Source organism: Geotrypetes seraphini, chromosome 1 (assembly GCF_902459505.1).
Source record: "Geotrypetes seraphini chromosome 1, aGeoSer1.1, whole genome shotgun sequence".
Lineage (NCBI taxonomy): Eukaryota > Metazoa > Chordata > Amphibia > Gymnophiona > Dermophiidae > Geotrypetes > Geotrypetes seraphini.
Genome location: NC_047084.1, coordinates 525,512,228 through 525,532,401, shown reverse-complemented (window position 1 = coordinate 525,532,401; position 20,174 = coordinate 525,512,228). Strand labels below are relative to the sequence as shown.

At 46.9% G+C, this 20,174-nt stretch overlaps 1 protein-coding gene and 1 pseudogene across 1 annotated transcript in view; one reads left to right on the top strand and one right to left on the bottom strand.

Annotated features, from left to right (window-relative positions):
* Positions 1–20,174, bottom strand: part of CEP120 (centrosomal protein 120) — a 247,075-nt gene that overhangs the window by 94,503 nt on the left and 132,398 nt on the right. The window lies entirely within an intron of this gene.
* Positions 9,713–10,670, top strand: LOC117352538 (annotated as a pseudogene).

Genomic DNA, 20,174 nt, shown 5'->3' with positions numbered 1-20,174 from the left:
ACTCTAGATGACAGGACAGCCTGAGACTTTAGTCCCTTTTAAGATGGACCAGATCTGCATACCACAGATGCCTTGGTCAGTCCGGCGCAACAAGAACTAGCAGCCCTGGCTGAGCCATTATTCACCATGGAACTCTGTCTTATCATGGGCCACAGAGGGAACACATACAGAAATCCTGCCTATGATCACGAATGCATCAGAATGTTCAAGCCATTGCTTCCTGGCTCATATCTTCAGCTGAAAAATTGCACTGCTTTCTTATAGGCCACTGATGCCATCAGATTTAACAGTGGGTGCCCCCAACAACTCACAATGCAATCTAACGCCTTCTGGGATAGGGCCCACTCTTCAGGATCTATAGTGTGTCTGCTGAGAATATCGGCTTGCACATTGTCCACTCCTGAAACATGTGCTACCAAGAGAGCCAACAGATGGAGCTCACTCTACTGAAACATTTGGGGCTCCAATCACAGGGGAGCACTCTTGGTGCCTCCTTGCCAATTGGCATAGGCCACCACCGTTGCACTGTCTGAGAAAACTCGTACTGCTTTGTCCTGCAGTGAGCTCTCAGCTCTAACCAGTTAATCAGCCATGTCCTTTATGAGAGGGACCAATATCCCTGCAATAGATGTCCCTCATAATGTGCTCTCCAACCATAAAGGCTGGCATCTATCATCAAAATCAACCATGTGGAGATACAAAGTGGCATTCCCTGGGATAGTGACTGCAGCCCCAGTTACCAGTTCAGACTGTGACATACTTTTGCTGTCCAAGGTAGGGGGTGTCCGCAACACATCCATCTGTGGGGACCAACTTGACAAGGGCACATCCTAGAGAAGCAATAAATGTGCCCTTGCCCAAGGGACCATGCCTAAGGTTGATGCCATTGACCCTAGTACTTGTAAGTAATGCCAAGCTGTTGGTGCTAGCCTGTCCTAAAACTCCCTGATCTAACAAGTAAGAGTCTCTCTATGGACTTCCAGAGAAAAACTTTGTTGTCCTTCAAGATGAAATGGATGCACACACACTCCAGGAACTGTGTCTGCTCCAGGTGGCTCTTTCAGAAGTTCAACAACCAAAAAAGAGGGGACTGAGGTCCACAGCAAAAATATTTTATTATGATCATTGTCCATATCATAAAGATTTCCTGTTATATTGAATAAAATTGGCTTTTTAATAAAAATAATAAAAATTTTGAGAGACTTTCTGCATCTATCCAGGTACATTTTTGTTGTTTGGTTAACTCTTTTCTACAGTCTTTCAGAAGTTTACCACCTAGCCTAGGTTCTGCAGAAGCTGGATCACACATTCCAATGCTGTCCCTTTAAACAGAACTTGTATCAGCCAATCGTCCAAGTATGGATGCACCTTTTAGAGGTGCATTGCAATGACCATCAACTTGGTGAAGGTGCAAGGCGCCGTGCCAATCCAAACGGAAGGGCCAAGAACTGAACTGCTTCTCGAGAACTTCCTCTGACCCAGAAAAATGGGGAAAAACAGATAGGCCCCTGTCAAATCCAGAGAGGCAAAAAATTTGCCTGGTGCCACCAAGGCAATAGCTGACCTTACTGTTTCAATGCGGAAGCATGAAACTTCAGGGTAGCAATGACCAACTCCAGCCGAAGGGAGACTAGGAGCTGTGCCTAGTCCTGAGCACATGGAAGAAGAGTCCTGAGCACATGGCAGAACAGTGAGTGGAGAGTGTGCTAGCAGGAAGAAGCAGAGAGAGGAGCAGAGAAGGCGGTGCTAGCAGGGGAAGAGGTGAGAGCTAACTCCGCCCATCCCTGACGTCACCAGCCAAACTCCCTCCATAAAAGGGGACGAACCAACGGCGCGCAGCCGTTCGGCACGCGGTGAAGGTGAGCGGCAAAGGTGCTCGCCTTAGCGAGAGCGTCTTTGCGAAGAGCCAAACTACACAAGACAACAATACCTTAGGGCAACAAGCGGACCTCTCAAAACACACTATCCCTTCACCCTAATCGTACAGGCTCTCATATTAACTCACAGACAGCAACCCTCTCAGACATCTCAAACTCTCAGTCTCTCAGACACCCTTATCTTTCAAGCACTAGATACCCCAATCTTCCAACTCTCAGACACCCTAATCTTTCAAAATCTCACACCTGCTCACAGACAGATTTTTCTAATTTTCCTAATTCTCTACCTTACTGACAGGTAGACCTCAATTACAACTCAGCAATGGCAGGGAGGACAAGAAGCACAAAGTCTACAATCAAGACCAGTATTCCAGTCGCTATGGCGATCCAGGAAGCGACCACGGACTGCGTGCAGAAGGAGGAGGACCCAGGACGGTGGACAGAGGTCTCTGTGCAGACCGAGACCATCCCCCAGCGCTACACTACACTCTCTACATAGACAGAGGAGGCCGTGCAGCTGGATGGAGATCTCATGCAGAAACTAAGGAGCCTCAGGGAGGAGGTGATACGCCTGAGAAGCATCCGAGAGGACGAGGCCTACATCGACGGAGTCGTCCAGGAGCTGTCCCAAATCACCGAGCAGGCCCATGACAAGTCCATCCTCGAGACGCCCAAATCATCAGCTTTGAAACCAACAATTGGGATACAGGAAATGGCTAGCGGCACTGACTCCTGGCAGCTGGTGACCTCCTCCACAGGCAAACATTGGAGACACCCCCTCCCCCCCTTTTTCAATCTCTTCATCTTCTCCTTCTTCTTACAAACAGGGCAGCTATACATCAACCCCTCAACTCACCCTGCGGAACAGATTCCAGATTCTTCAGGAAGGAACTGCCAATGAGGAACAGGAGCAGGCCCAACACACAGCTCCATCTCCAGGGACAACTGACCGGCTCCCCCCAAAGAAGCGCAGAGTAATAGTCATCGGGGATTCCATGCTGAGGTGCACCGAGGGACCAATTTGCAGACCGGAAATGCAATCTAGGGAGGTCTGCTGTCTGCCTGGAGCCAGGATATGAGATGTCACCACCAGTCTGGATAGACTACTCACGCCCCGAGACCACTTTCCTATGCTTCTTGTCCACATAGGAACCAACGACACTGCCAGGAACACACCAGAGACCATCACTAGAGACTTTGGAGCACTGGGTGAGAGGCTGAAGCGGACAGGAGCGCAGGTGGTTTTCTCATCGATCCTCCCAGTTAGAGGCAAGGGAAGAGCCAGAGATGAACGTATCCTGAGGATGAACGAGTGGCTACAGGGATGGTGCTGGGATATGAATTTCGAATTCCTAAACCATGGGGAAGCGCTACAAGGACTTCAGGGACCAGGCGGACTCCATCTGACCAGTAGGGGTAAGAACGTCTTCGGACACCGACTAGCCCGCCTGCTTCACAGGGCTTTAAACTAGGTAAGTCGGGGGAGGGTACCCATTCACATATTAGTGCAGAAAGGAATTATCCTGATGAGGTGAGTCGAAACTCCGCTTCCATGTCCAAGGTAAGTACCCACATTGCAAACAGTTCTTTAGGAGTCACACCGACTCGGGTAGGATACGCCTCACAGGGACTTAGCAAACATATGGAGGGCCATGTATGTCAATGTCTGTATGTCAATGTATGTATGTCAATAGGTAACAAAATTCTAGAATTGGAGGCTGAAATAAGGAATGCCGACCTAGATGTGGTGGCAATATCTGAAACTTGGTTCACAGACTCACATGGGTGGGATATGGCTATACCGGGCTACAATCTACTTCGTTAGGACGGAAAGGGCAGGTTAGGGGGGGGGGTAGCTCTATACATTAAAGAGGACATCAAATCCACCAGGATCACAGATGTCAAGTACACCGGGGAGTCCCTCTGGGTAAACCTGGCAAGAGGCAGAGAAAAATGCCTGTATCTAGGTGTGGTATACAGACCCCCAAGACAACTAGAAGACATGGACGCAGAATTAATTGAAGACATAGAGAATATCACTCTACGAGGAGAAGCTGTACTGCTAGGGGACTTCAATATGCCTGATGCAGACTGGAACTCATTTTCAGCGACAACCAGCAGTAGTAGGAGGCTCTTAACCTCCATAAAGGGAGCACGTCTCAAACAAATGGTAACGGAGCTCACTAGGGCCCAGGCGATCCTCGACCTAGTACTCACCAACGGGGAAAGCGTCTCAGAGGTCTCAGTAGGAGATAACGCTAGCCTCCAGCGACCACAACATAGTATGGTTCAACCTTAGGAAAGGCTTCCCTAGATCAAACACGAAAACAAAGGTACTCAATTTCCGGGGCACAGACTTCGCACGCATGGGAGATTTCGTCCATCGGACGCTGCAGGACCAAGCAGAGACCGATGATGTAGAAGCTAAGTGGTTAACACTGAAATCAACCATACATGAAGCAACTAGCCGCTTCATAAAATCAGTAAATAAACGACAAAGAAACAATAAACCCCAATGGTTCACTGCGGAGATCTTGCACCTCATTAAGGAGAAGAAAAAAGCGTTTCTCTCCTACAAGCGCACGGAGAAAAGAGAGGCAAAGGTAGAATATAGGACCAGGTCTACAGCGGTCAAAATGGCAGTTAGGGAGGGAAAACTTCGAGTGGAAGAAATTCTGGCAAAAAACATTAAAAAGGGGGACAAATCCTTCTTCAGGTACATTAGTGACAGAAAAAGGAACACAGGCGGGATAGTACGCCTTAGAAGACTGGACGGAAGTTACGTGGAAGCAGATTCCGATAAAGCCGAACTACTGAATGAATACTTCTGCTCAGTCTTCACCTGCGAGGCACTGGGACACGGTCCGCAGTTGAAGGCAACACAAAGCACAGAAGACCCGTTTCAGAATTTTGAATTCACACCAGGTGAAGTTTACAGTGAACTGGCAAGACTCAAGGTGAACAAAGCCATGGGACCAGACAATTTGCACCCAAGAGTGCTCAGAGAATTGAGCGATGTCCTGGCGAAACCGTTGGCTGAGCTATTCAATCTCTCCCTAAGTAAGGGGAAAGTTCCCCTGGACTGGAAATTAGCTAATGTCGTTCCTCTGCATAAAAAGGGTTGCAGGGCAGAGGCTGCAAATTATAGGCCGGTGAGTCTCACATCAATAGTGTGCAAACTCATGGAAACACTAATTAAAAGCGAATTGGACACGATCTTGAATGAAGGGAATCTTCGGGATCCCAGTCAGCATGGATTCACCAAGGGTAGGTCCTGCCAATCCAATCTCATCAGCTTCTTTGACTGGGTAACAAGAAAGTTGGACTTGGGAGAGTCTTTGGACGTCGTGTACCTGGATTTCAGTAAAGCTTTTGACAGTGTCCCACACCGCAGGCTGCTAAGCAAGATGGAATCGATGGGGTTAGGAGAGACACTAACTGCATGGGTCAATGATTGGCTGAGTGGCAGACTTCAGAGGGTGGTGGTTAATGGTACCCTCTCTAAAACATCGGAGGTGACCAGTGGAGTGCCACAGGGCTCGGTCCTTGGTCCACTCCTTTTCAATATATTCATAGGGGATCCGACTCAAGGGCTTCAAGGTAAAATAACACTATTCGCCGATGACGCCAAACTATGTAATATAGTAAGTGAATGCAGTTTACAGAATTATATGGCGCAGGACCTGCTTACATTGGAAAGCTGGTCCTCAACCTGGCAGCTAGGCTTCAATGCTAAGAAATGTAAGGTCATGCAACTCGGAAGCGGAAATCCATGCAGGACGTACTTCTTGAACGGAGAAACTTTAACTAGGACTTCAGCAGAACGAGATTTAGGAGTAATCATCAGTGCAGACATGAAAACTGGCAATCAAGTGGAGAAGGCTTCATCTAAGGCAAGGCAGATATTGGGTTGTATCAATAGAAGTTTCGTCAGCCGAAAGCCTGAAGTCATAATGCCGTTGTACAGGGCCATGGTGAGACCTAATCTGGAGTATTGTGTGCAATTCTGGAGGCCACATTTCAGAAAAGATGTGCGCAGAATTGAATCGGTTCAGCGGACGGCCACCAGGATGATCTCGGGGCTCAAGGGTCTTTCGTACGAAGAGAGACTGAACAAATTGCAGCTCTACACTCTCGAGGAACGTAGGGGGAGGGGAGACATGATTGAAACATTTAAGTACCTCACGGGACGTGTCGAAGTGGAAGATGATATTTTCTTTCTCAAGGGACCCTCGGCCACAAGAGGGCACCCGCTCAAACTCAGGGGCGGAAAATTTCATGGCGACACCAGAAAGTATTTCTTCACAGAGAGAGTGGTTGATCATTAGAACAAGCTTCCAGTGCAGGTGATCGAGGCAGACAGCGTGCCAGACTTTAAGAATAAATGGGATACCCATGTGGGATCCCTACGAGGGTCAAGATAAGGAAATTGGGTCATTAGGGCATAGACAGGGGGTGGGTAAGCAGAGTGGGCAGACTTGATGGGTTGTAGCCCTTTTCTGCCGTCATCTTCTATGTTTCTATGTCCTCTGTTTCTTTTGGGCACGATAATGTGTATGAAGTATCTGCCTAAGCCTGATTCTTTGCCTGGTTGGCTTCTATGGCTGCTAGATCTAATAGCCTTTTTACTGTCACTCGAACGCTGACAGCTTTTTCTGGCTTCCCAGCTGGAGAATCCACAAATAAGTCTGAGGGGGGATGAAAAAACTCTAGCTTGTATCCCTCTTGAATGATTTCCTGCACCCAGCGGTCTGAAGTAATCCTCATCCATGCCTCCCAATAAACTGACAAACCTTCCTCCTATCCTTGGAGGTACGGCTCCTATCTTTTCAGTAGTTGCCCCAACACTCTGGAATTCGGCACCAAATGCTTTAAGAGAGATAATTAATCTTGAGAAATGTAAATCTTTTCTTAAGACATTCCTTTTGAAAGATGCCTTTCAAGTATAAATGTCCTTTTTAAGGATTTTTTTAAAAAAAATTTTCATTATTTTTTATAAGTCCACTTGTATTGTTTTTAACCCCTCCCTTATGTTTATACCTTTATATCTTACTTTTCTTTAAAGATGCCTTTCAAGTATAAATGTCCTTTTTAAGGATTTTTTTAAAAAAAATTTTCATTATTTTTTATAAGTCCACTTGTATTGTTTTTAACCCCTCCCTTATGTTTATACCTTTATATCTTACTTTTCTTTAACCATTGTAGTTCTACCCTTTCTTCCCATTCGTACCCATTTGTCTAGTTTAGTATGTTATAGTTTTGTCGAGTATGTTTTTACCCTATTTTAAAATGTATAACCACCTTGAAATAAATTGATAAGGTGGTATATCAAATTTTTAATAAACTTGAAAAAACTTGTTTCTATTCAATTGGGCACTGGTTAAGCACAAGTGTATTTCTTGATTTTTAATTCACTAAAAGATGCTCACAATCACATTCATTTTTTTCACTATTAAGCCTAGTTAAAGGACTAAAAATCTTCTGACAGATCAATGTTTAAACCCTCCCCCAATCAGTATTTTTTAAAATATTGGACATGATACTTAAATTACTTGAATAATATATATGACTGCTTAGCTATACATATATAAGCAATATTTAGCCACTACACATACATCTAAACAATTTCATATTGGACAGCCAGATTTCTGGTCCAAATTAAGCTATTTATGTATATAGATAGAGGCTGAATATAGTCAGCTATCTACATTGTTACACAAAACACCCACACTCTGCTCTGGCAATATCTAAATGCCACTGGAATGGTCTATAAGAATTTTCTCTAAACCCAATATGAATAATGCTGCAGAAAATTCATTAACAGAGCACTTAAACATCTAGTGGTGCCACTTAACTTGTGTTTGAAAATATTTACCCATAAGTATTTATATATAGAATGAACAGTTTAGTAAAAACAGTTGTTATACTTCTCATATTTTGAGGATAGATTGTGCTGAAATTCGGACATCATAGCGGTTTTCCAACAAACGCGGCACTTGCTAGCATACATTTTTGTGCCATTATCCCAACTAAGCTTTCAATGTATTACCTTGTGAAACATGCCATCTAGTGGCTTCAAAAAATTTTGTTTTAGGAAGATTTAAAAGCCCTCAAAAGTTTCTTGCTCATTATACTTATAAGTATAAAGTCCAGGTGCAAATATGCTTGTCAAGGCTATCATTTATAATCATAGCTTCGAAGGATTAGAAAGAAAGATGTGCCTTTTAGTGGATGATACCAAGATTGGTAACAGAGTGGACACCTCGGAGGGAGTGGAAAACATAAAAAAGGATCTGCAAAAGTTGGAAGAATTATCTGATGTCTGGCAACTAAAATTCAATGCAACGACAGATAAGGAAAATGCTTGAAGTACCACTTTGAGTGTGGTTGTAAAACTACAAAAAGGCAGTATACAAGTCCCAATTTCTTCCCAATCCCCTTAAATGGAAGGAAACAAAGGGTAGTGGTAAACGGAGTTTGGAGTTTGCTTGGAGAATAAGGATGTAGCTAGTGGAGTGCTGCAGGAAACTGTCCTTGGGTCAGCTCTATTTAACATTTTTGCGAGTGATATTGTGGAAGGACTATCTTGCAAAATTTGTGTTTTTGAGGAAGATACCAAGCTCTGGAAAAAGGGATAAATGAGGTGGGATCTGGTGAAGCTTGAAGAATGGTCTGGTAACTGGCAACTAAGATTTAATGCTAAAAATGCAGTGTCATGCACTTGGGCTTCAAAAATCCATGAGAACAGTATAGTATTTCTGTGCATGGAAGAAGAGAGGGGTTTGGGGGTAATTGCGTCTGATAATTTCAGGTTGGCAAAACAGACAGAAAAGGTGACGGTCAAAGTCAGGAAGATGCTTGGGTGCATAAGGAGATGAATGACCAGTAGAAAAAGGGAGGTGATAATGCCATTGCAGTGTTCTCCCTAGGGCCTTTTAGCTGGGCGCTCCGCCCAGCTAATTTAGATGACCGCCCGGCTGTCATCTCGATTGCAATCCTGCTGCCGCCGCTGCTCAACATTTAAAAAAAAACAAAACAAACCTTCTCACCGGCTTGGAGATTTACCGGGCTGGGACTGGTACAGCTGGAATCGCAGGAGCCTGACTTTAAAAAATTTTTTTTAACGCCAGCAAGCGACTTGAACCCATGCTCCGGGACTTTAACATGTGCGTGCCGGCTTCCCTTCTTTTCCCTCCGAAACTGGAAGTCACATCCCGGGGGGGGGGGGAGGGAGAGAAGGGAAGTCAGCACGCACACTTTAGAGCCCCGGAGCATGGGTTCGCTACAGGAGACAGGTCAGCTTACAACTTGCTCTTGCTTGCTTCAGGCCTTCCTCGCTGCTGGGTCCTACCTACTTTCTGTTTCCGCGAAGGCAGGACCCGGCAACGAGAAAGGCCTGAAGCAAGCAAGAGCAGCGAGTTGTAAGCTTCCCTCCGTCGCTGACCTATGGAAGATAGATCAGTGATGGAAGGAAGATTACAACTTGCCTTAGTCCAGCCCTGCACAACATGCGGCCCAAAACGGATCTCACTATGGCCCACGCCCGATATGGCTCTCACTCCGCTCTCCTGCTTGTTGGGGTTCAGACTATGCCAGCTTCTCCCACTAACAGGAACCACTAGCTGGAAGCGTCACTCTCGCGCGTGCTTCTCAAGAATAGACCTCGACGCAAGAAGGGGAAAGGGGTAGAGGGAAGTCCAGCTGTGAAAATACGCATTTCCTTTTTCTCTTCACTGAGGCAGGACGGCCCAGGAGCAGGAGAAGCGTCCCAGTTTGCCTAGAAACGGCTCGAGGCAAAGCTGTTCTGCTGTCGCGTGAGGGATCCTGTGCCTTTTTCTGTTGGCTCACTTAAGAAACTGGCAGCAATGCCTGACCATACAGATATATCCTCGAGTCTTGAAGAGCGGGTGTGCGCTTTAAGTAAACTTGGCTGCAATGTCACAATCAATGAGGCCATTACTCCACGCCGCTACTTCTGATCCGGGGTAGAGATGGAACGGATGGCAGCTGTATATTTAGAGGAGGGAAACCTGGAAAATGCATTTGTTCTTTATAACAAGTTTATAATCTTATTTGTAGAAAAACTCCCTAATCATCGAGACTATTGGCAGTGTGCTGTAACAGAGAAACAAGATATTATGAAGAAATTGAAGGATGTGGCCTTTCCCCGAACAGATGAGTTAAAGAAAACTCTTTTAAAGAAGTATGGAATGGAATACCAGCAACAAACTGCAGACCTAATATCTAGAGAAATTTGAGCAGCAGCAAATGATCGAAGAAGAAAAGAAGCGAATTGTACAGATGCGGCAGCAACAGTTTAACTATTATGAAGATCAGCTCAGGAGGCAAGATTTAGCCCAACATCAGATGAACATTAAAGGGCATTTGAAGGCATCTGAGCAGATTGAGAACATGTCCTGTTTTTTCCATGCCTAAAAATACCACCTTGTCTAATGTAATCTCTGATCAGATCCTTAAGAGTGATGCAACTATGTATGCTGGACAGTCTCCTCCAGTAAACAGAGCTTTAAAGCCTGCAGCCATACAGAACCAGATGGTCAAAGGGCTCCGAAGAGTAGTATTGCCAAGGGATCTGTCTCACAAGTTTCTGCTGCTGGCAGATGTAAACACAGCACAAGAAATAGAGACTTGTGGCATTCTCTGTGGAAAGCTGATGCATAATGAATTTACTATTACCCATATAATAGTGCCAAAGCAGTCTGCTGGACCAGACTACAATACAGTGATATGGAGAATGTGGAAGAATTATTGAGTGTTCAAGATCAACATGATCTCCTCACAGAAGAAAGACAGAGAGAAAGAGAGAGGCCTGGACCAAAGGGGAAAGACAAGAGGCAGATCCTGGAGAGGGGGAGAGAAGGGAAGGAGATAGAGATGCCAGACCAAGGGGGGGGGGGAGTGGGAAGGAAGGAAGGAAGGAAAGGAGAAGAGAGAGAAGCCAGAGCATAGGGGAGGGGTGGAGACAAAAAATGGAGAGGGGGTGAAGCTGAAATAAATCATGTACAAAGGAGAGGAAGGGCACAGGATATAGAGTTTATTGAAGGGACATAGAGGGACACTGGATGGAAAGGGCAGAGAGGGCGGACAGTGGATGCAAGGGGCAGAGAGGGCGGACAGTGGATGCAAGGGGCAGAGAGAGGGTGGACAGTAGATGGAAGGGGGAGAGAGAGAGAGGGCAGAGGATGGGTGGAAGGAGCAAAGAGAGAGGACAGATGTTGCATGGAAAGGAGCGAGGACATGCTGAATAGAAAGAAGAGAAGATGACTATAGTAGAAACAACAAAAAGTAGAAAAAATATTTTTGTTGCTTTACGTAGATTCAAGTAGTATTGTAACTATTGATTAAAATTTATCAATAGGAAATGGAAATAAGGCAATTTTGGGGGAACTAAACCCCTTTCCTCAGGTCAGGACAGGATACCATAACAGCTGTATACTGTACCATCTTAAAGAAAGATTTGGCCTCTGAAAGCTAATTGAAAAATTGATTAGTCCAATAAAATGGTATTTTCTTATTTCTTATTATTTGTTTTATTTCTATTTGTTAATTTGTAAAGTGGTGATTGTTATGTAGCAGTTTTTTCCAAAAAGGGATTGGATGATTTCCTGAAGGAAAAGGGGATTGAAGGGTATAGTTAGATGGTTACTATACAGGATATTAAATGAATAGGGAATAAAATGTTTTAGATAAAAGATCACTTACAGGTAATGGACCTGGGGGGCCGCTGCGGGTGCGGACTGCTGGGCGAGATGGACCCATGATCTGACTCAGCAGAGGCGACGCTTATGTTCTTATACATCTACTGTCTTTATATTTTGCACAGTATTAGGGGACGTGTCATTGTTTCTGTGGTGTTTCTTGGCGATTTAGTTTTAACTTTTGTCTACATATTTCTATTTACGGTTTGTGATTATTCTATATTGGGCAAGGGTGTTTCTGTGGTCTGTGTGTATGAAAAGGACATGGCTTTCTGTTAGCTTCGACTGTACAGGATCTGGTTTGTTTAGTTTTACAATGCGTGTGTTGGTGTTCTAGTGCTCACTGCAGTGTTTAAGATGCTGCCTTTTCCTAGGTGCACCCTTGTTGTGTGACTCATGGATTATTACTAAAAATAACTTTTTATATAGAGGAGGGGGTTGTTAAAAAATGATCAGCACTGGCTGTCATATATACTAAGTACGTCACTGGATTTAATGACCTTATTCTAATTTTACTGTTGATGTAAGTGGTGTTGTCCCCCCCTCCCCCCCTGCAGTATGAAGAATTAAATTAAAGTATTAACATCAAGCAGCTTTCAAATGACATTATAAGCAAATAAAAATAAAATATTTTTAATACATTACTAATTATTACCTGCATCTTTACCTAAACTGTTTTGCCCTAGCTCTTACTTTGCACTATAGCAGAATAAAAAAGAAGCAGATAAAGATCAATCACACAGGTCTTCAAGGCTCAGTAACACCTCTCCATAAATTATGTGGAAGAGGTCTGGAAGTGTGGATAGCATCTATTTCATATCCTCAGTGAGACTTTAGGAAGGAACCTAGTGATCAAAACATTATTAGGAGGTGTTGTACAGCCATTTCTTGTATGACTGGATGAGCTATATTTATCTTTTTTTTTTTTTAGTTGTTTAAATTCATGCAGAAATAAATGGCTAGATTGAACCTAATGACTTCATTAATGCATTTCCCTTTTTTAAACCTCTATACCATTTGAAAGAGGGCGAATATCTAATTATTCACTTCTAGAATTGGATACTTCTTAAATTTAGTAAAAATATTCTGGCACAAGTGTCAAACCTTAAAAAAGGAAATCATATTAAGCATTGGAAAATAATAATAATTAACTAATAAAAATAGTATACATTTAATTTTCCCCACCACCAAATTTCCTCACCCCTCCCCACCCCACCCGGTTACTTTTTCATACCACCCGGCTGGAAAAAATTTCTGGGGAGAACACTGCATTGTATAGTCTCTGGTGAGGTCCCATTTGGAATATTGTTAGCAGTTTTGGAGACATAAATAGGATGGAGTCAGTCCAGAGGTCTTTGTCATAAATCATATGGAGACAGACTTAGGGACCTTAATATGTATACTCTGGAAGAAGACAGGAGAGAAAGGAAATGATAAGAGACATTTAAATATCTCTGTGGCGTTAATGTACAGGAGATGAGTTTTTCAAATAAAGGAAAACTCCAGTAGGAGAGGACATAGATAAAGTTAAGAGGTGATAGGCTGAGAAAGGGTGGTCCTTATCATACCGCTGTGAAAAACCTTCCAGGCTGTGGCATAAGAAGCCACAGAAGAGGGCGTCTTTAAATCGCAAAAGTGTCGAGAAGACTACATCTGAAAAACCATTCTATATCAACACTGTGCTCAAAAGCCATGCAGTAAGAGCAAAGTGCTGTGGATGCTCCATGGGCACTGGACCCAGACAAAGAAGGTAGTGACAAAGAGGTAGTTGGTGCCTCCTGTCCCACTCAAGATGGACAAAATCCACAGACCATGGACAATGAGGCCAGTCCGGAGCAACTAGAATCATGAGATCAAGATGCATCGCCATCCAGTGGATGACCTGACCACCCAGAGGCCATGTAGGGAACATATAAAGAAGCTCAGGAGCCATGCAGGGCTAAAACAATGCATCCAGCCCTAAGCCTCTGTTCTGTGACTGAAGAAGCGCCTGACCTTCGCATCCCCTTCTGAAGCCATCAAACCCAGCAGAGGCTGCCCTCAATTCTGCACAAGCAGAAAGAAAGCCGTCTGCGACTGGTCGACTGAAAAAGCTGCCAGCACTGTGTCGACTCCGGCCACAAGGGCCGCAGATAGTGACAGAAGACGACATTCCATGCAACAAAACAGCAGGGGAGTTGCTGGCCCAAGGGAGCGCTTCTTGTGCCCCCTTAACCAATTACATATGTCGTGGCGTCGTCAGATATTACTTGCACCACTGTTCCTTCCAGAGTGGGATGGAGGGCAAGTAACTGCAGCCAAATCACCTGGTGCTCCAGATGAGTAATCAACCAACACTTCAGACAAGGAGTTCAGAGCTCTGGAATGAAGCGGTCTCTGCTGTGGGCACCCCAACCTGACAGGCTGGCATTGATCAGAAAAAACATCAACCCAGATCAGAAGAAGCTTGCCCTGGTGGAGAGCTTCCCCCTGAAGCCACCAGCCAAAACTGCTGAGAGCCAGTACCATCCAGCGGAGCGGAATCTGTAGGGGATGACATTGCAGAGACAACCGAGAGAGAAGGGACTCCTGGAATAACAGCCTCCTCGATGACCCGGAGGTTGGAGAACAGATTGAGGGGTGGATAAGGGAATATTTGGAATTGAATTTGGAGTGCAGGGCCTCGATGGGGGCGGTCTGGGAGGGGTTGAAAGCTACCCTTCGGGGTTGAAAGCTACCCTTCGGGGTAGGTTGATTGCTCTGGCTTCTGCTCGGCAGCGCAAACGTAGGGAGGCGGCGGCGGCCTTGTTACTTACTATTGGGCGTTTGGAGAGTCTCCATAAGCGCCGACCTTGGGATGACGAGCTGCGTGGACGCTTGTTCCAGGCTCGCCATGATCTTCAGGCGTTGGATTTGGAGCGCTTGCGCTTCAATTTGCAGCTATTGCAACAGAGATATTTTGAGTTCTCTAATAAGGCTAGCCGACTAGTAGCTCACCGACTGAAAGTGAGACAGACACGCAGTCAAATTTTGTCCATTCGGGTGACTTCGGGAGAGCTCTTGCGTAAAGATGATGATATTCGAGCACGTTTTGTTGAGTTCTACTCCCACCTTTATTCTCCGGATGGGGCTGGGTCCTCGCAAGATCTTGATAACTATTTAACTTCGGTGGGGTTGCCTAGGATTGAACTGGCAGATGCGACCCGGTTGGATGGTAAAATTATGTTCTTACCTGATAATTTTCTTTCCTTTATAAGCAGCAGATGAATCCAGAGACTAGTGGGTATAGCTCACATCGACCAGCAGGTGGAGATAGAGACACTGATTAACAGTTGGCTTTAAAGCCTGGTGTTCTTCCTGTTGATTCAGTTATGCCTTTGCCCAAGCATCCCGAGACCGGAGAATGAGCATCTTCAAAACTTCATTCCAGTAATACATGTGTAATTTAGAAATGCAACCATACAATTACCAACATTACCCCAACTGAAATCTGCAAACTAACATACCGACAGAAAGGCCACTAGGGTGGGGCTCTGGATTCATCTGCTGCTTATAAAGGAAAGAAAATTATCAGGTAAGAACATAATTTTACCTTCCTTAGCAAAGCAGCAGATGAATCCAGAGACTAGTGGGATGTAGCAAAGCCAATTCAAACTGGGTGGGAAGCCAATGCCGCCTCCGCAATCACCGAAGCGCCAAAACTAGCCTCTGCACGGGCCGCTACATCCAAACGGTAATGTTTCGAAAAGGTATTTCCAGACGACCAAGTAGCCGCCCGGCAAATTTCCTTCAACGCCAGACCACCGGACTCTGCCCAAGACGTGGCCAGAGCTCGAGTTGAATGAGCACGAAGTTGCTCCGGTACTTGTTTCCCCGACAACAAATAAGCCGACGTAATCGTCTCTTTGACCCAACGAGCAATGGAAGCTTTGGACGCAGCCATCCCTTTGTTCTTGCCCGCGAATAACACAAACAGGTGATCCGAGCGACGAAAGTCGTTAGTCACCCCCAAATAATGTAGAACCATTCGGTGAACATCTAATAGACGCAAAGACGAGAATCGTTTTCCCCAATCCTCTTTCCTAAAGGACGGAAGGAATAAACTCTGGTTCATATGGAACGAAGAAATCACCTTAGGAAGGAAGGACGGCACTGTCCACACAGACACTCCAGCATCCGAAATACGCAAAAAAGGCTCCCTGCAAGACAGCGCCTGCAGTTCCGACACCCGTCTTGCTGAAGCCAAAGCTACCAAAAATACTGTTTTCAACGTGACATCTTTCAACGTCGCCGCAGCCAGCGGCTCAAACGGAGCCACCTTCAATTTCCCCAGGACAAGTTTAAGATTCCATGCCGGACATGTACGCTTCATCGGCGGCCGGATAAGGTGAACCCCCTTGAGGAATCTAACCACGTCAGGCTGCAATGCGAGAGTCGAGCGAGACACCCGGCCCCTATAACAGGCAATGGCCGCCACCTGAACCTTCAGAGAGTTATAGGCTAACCCTTTAGATACACCCTCCTGTAGAAACGACAGAATAGCCGATAGAGAAGCCTGAAAGGGCGCAATACCCTGCCTTCCGCACCATGACTCAAAAATTTTCCAGACTCTATGAGGCAGAAGTAGAAAGCTTTTTAGCTTGAAGCAGAGTGGAAATTACTTGTTCCGAATAGCCGCGCTTTCTCAGCCGCGACCGTTCAATAGCCAAGCCGTAAGACCAAATTGGGCCGGATTTTCGATAGCGATTGGACCCTGCGTCAGTAAGTCCTGAGTTACCTGGAACGTTAACCTCTCGCCTGCTGAAAGTTGAATTAGATCCGCGTACCATGGCCGACGCGGCCAATCCGGAGCCACCAGGATCACCCTGCCCTGAAAGAGAGATATGCGATGCAATACTCGGCCTATCATCGGCCAGGGAGGAAATACATACAGAAGGGAATTCGGAGGCCACGGGAGAGCTAATGCGTCCACCCCCTCCGAGCCCCTCTCCTTGCGTCTGCTGAAGAACCGAGGCAGCTTTGCATTGCGGGACGAGGCCATGAGATCCATCGCTGGAAGCCCCCACCGAAGGACCAGCAGATCGAACGCCCGAGGAGACAGCTCCCATTCGCCTGGATCGAGAAGATTTCTGCTGAGGAAGTCTGCTTGAACATTTTCGTGACCCGCAATGTGAGCCGCTGACAGCAGAGGAACATGCACCTCCGCCCACCGAAACAGCAGCATTGCTTCTTCGGCTAACCGAGGACTCCGGGTACCCCCCTGATGATTTATATATGCCACCGCCGTGACACTGTCCGAAAAGACCCTGGTCGGACGGTCCTGAATGAGGGACTGAAACGCCCGAAGCGCACGCCTGATAGCTCTCAGCTCTAATAAATTGATTGAACACTGGGCCTCCTCCGAGGCCCACACCCCCTGTACTGAGGCTTGCAGGCACTGAGCCCCCCAGCCCAGAAGACTCGCATCCGTCGTAATCACGACCCATTCCGGCGTCGCTAGCGGCATGCTCCGGAAAAGATGAAACTCGCGTAGCCACCAGAGCATGCTGCGAGCCGCCTGAGGACTCCACGGGAGACGCAGATTGTAGTCCAGAGATGCCGGGGACCAACGAGAAAGAAGCGACTTCTGTAAAGGCCTCATGTGGAACCGAGCCCAGGGCACCACCTCTAGAGTCGCCACCATCGAGCCCAGAACCTGTACATAATCCCAAATTCGAGGTCTGGGTTCCCCGAGAAGACACCGAATCTGAGACTGCAATTTCTCTCCCCGATCTCGGGGTAGAAACACCTTCCCCAGACAAGTGTCGAACCTGACCCCCAGATGCACCAAAGTCTGGGACGGGGACAGAGAGCTCTTGGGAAAGTTTACGATCCACCCCAACGACTGAAGGAGAGAGATTACTCTTTGCATCACCGACAAACTCTCCTGTTTGGAAGAAGCCCGGATCAACCAGTCGTCTAAGTAAGGGTGTACTCGAATCCCTTCCTTGCGCAGAAAAGCTGCCACTACTACCATTACTTTTGAAAAGGTACGGGGAGCCGTTGCCAGGCCAAAGGGCATTGCCCGAAATTGAAAATGCTGACCGAGGATCGCAAACCGCAGAAACCGTTGATGCGGAGGCCAGATCGGAATATGGAGGTACGCCTCCTTGAGATCGAGGGACGTGAGAAACTCTCCTGGCCTTACTGCCGCAATAACAGAGCGAACCGTCTCCATGCGGAAATGACGAACTCTGAGAAACTTGTTGACCCCTTTGAGATCCAGCACCGGCCTGAACGACCCCCCCTTTTTGGGTACAATGAAGTAAAGGGAATAAATACCGAGGCCCACCTCTTCCGGTGGCACCGGCACCACTGCCCCCTGATCCAGAAGCACCTGAAGAGTTAAGCGGACGGCGTCGCCCTTGGCCGCTCCATAGCACGGGGACACCAAGAAAGAATCGGCGACGGGAGAGGCAAACTCTAACTTGTAGCCGTCTTGAATAATCCCCAACACCCATTGATCCGACGTAATCTTGGCCCACTCCGCCAAAAAGGCCGAAAGCCGACCCCCTAAGGGACCGGCGGAGGGGGCCAAGACCCCGTCATTGGGGAGTGCGACTCGCTGGGGCACGGGCAGGTTGTGCTGAAGGAGGCTTCGTCGTACGAAAGGAACTCTTCTGCTGAAACCTAGGTCTCGAAGACGAGAAAGAACCAGAAGCGGATCTAAAGAAAGGTTTACCAGCCCTGTATCTCCTAACATCCCTGAAACGTGGCCTGGACGATGAGGATTTCAAAGGGGGCCTAGGCCTATCTTCCGGTAACCGCTGAGCTTTGGTATCACCAAAATCCTTCACTAATCTATCTAAATCCTCTCCAAACAAAAAACCCCCTTTAAAAGGGAGTTTCACCAGCCGCAGCTTAGATGCCGCATCAGCTGCCCAATGACGGAGCCATAAAGATCTGCGAGAAACCACCGAAAGCGACATCTGCTTTGCAGAAGCGCGAATAATATCATATAAGGAATCTGCCAAATAAGCCAAACCTGACTCCAAATCAGCCAGTTCCGAAGGGACAGAACCCCCGGCTTCTACCAAATTATCCGTCATCACTTGAGACCACTGGAGACACGCTCGAGCTGCGTAAGAGCTACAAATCGCTGCCTGTAAAGTAATCGCAGCCACTTCAAAAGACATTTTCAGAGAAGATTCAATCTTCCTATCCTGGGCATCCCTCAGCGTAACACCCCCATCCACTGGCAAGGTAGTCCTTTTGGTAACTGCCGCCACCAAAGCATCAACCCTGGGCAATTTAAACCTTTCAAGTTCGGTCGGGTCAACTGGATACAAGAGCCGCATGGCCTTTGCCACTCTTAAACTGGCCTCCGGCGTATCCCACTGTGCCGAAATAAGCTCTTGCATGGCCTCATGCACCGGAAAGGACTTAGCTGGCCTACGAGTACCCGCCATCAGGGGATTTCCCGACGCCTTAGCGTCGTCCTGTGAGATGTTTAAACTCTGCAAAGCTTTGGAAATTAAGGACGAGAGCTCTTCTCTATGAAAAAGGCAGAGAGCGGAAGGATCATCCACTTACCTACCTGGGGGATCCTCCGCTTCCCAATCCAAAACCTCTCCTTCCTCTAAAGACTCAGGAAGAGAAGAAGGGGGAACTATACTAGGATCTCCCTCATTTGCTGACGCAAGCCTGCGCTTCTTCATTACTGGTGATTTAACCGGAGAAAAAATTTCATCCCCGGTCGCACCAGCAAACCTGTGAAAACCCGAGGTGGAAGGCCCCGGAAGGACCGGAAAACTCACAGGAACCGGCTGAGCCGGCTGACCGCTCTGTAACATGAAAGCCCGGTTCATGAGCATAATGAACTCCGGTGTGAACGAGCCCAATCCAAATGCCATGGAACTAACATGGTCAGTGCCTGAGAGCGGAGCCGTTGCCGCTGCTGCTATAACATCCGATCCCCCGATCGCTGCCAAACTTCCCCCAGCCGTGGGAGAGCCCTGCAGCCCAACCGAGTCAACCTCAAGGGCAGGGGATATTGCGCGCTCCTCCCGGACCCGGGAAATGGCGACGTTACACGCCTGTAAAAAAGAATCCTCAGCCGGTGAATCTAAACACCTGCCTGAGCATAAACCCGACGGTGTTGTGCGCTTCCCACAGCGCGAACATCGCAGACTAGCCTCCGCCGCCATCACCCGGTCCGGCAAAAAAAACTTCTTTTTTTTTTTACAATGCACACAGAGAAAAAAATGAAGCAGAAAGCAGAAACAACTCACCAGCACCCACGCCGATCTCTCCACATGCAGTAAGGATAAAGCTGGTAAGTGTACTGCACGCCGCTCAAACGGCACAGCTCAACACAAGCAGGAAGTAAAGAAGTGGGGGTTTTTTTGTGGTTTTTTTTGTAAACTGGAATGAAGAAACCACCACCGGCGAGCCCACGGAAACCCCTCAATCAACCGGAGGGGAGGGTGGAGAAGGGACCTGGGAGGGCCCAGGTATAACTCCCAAAGCCGGCACCACCTAGCCAGGCACCCCTATCCTGCTGAACAGAGCTAGTCTCAACAGAGGAGTAGACAAGAACACCAATGCACCCGAGAATCCA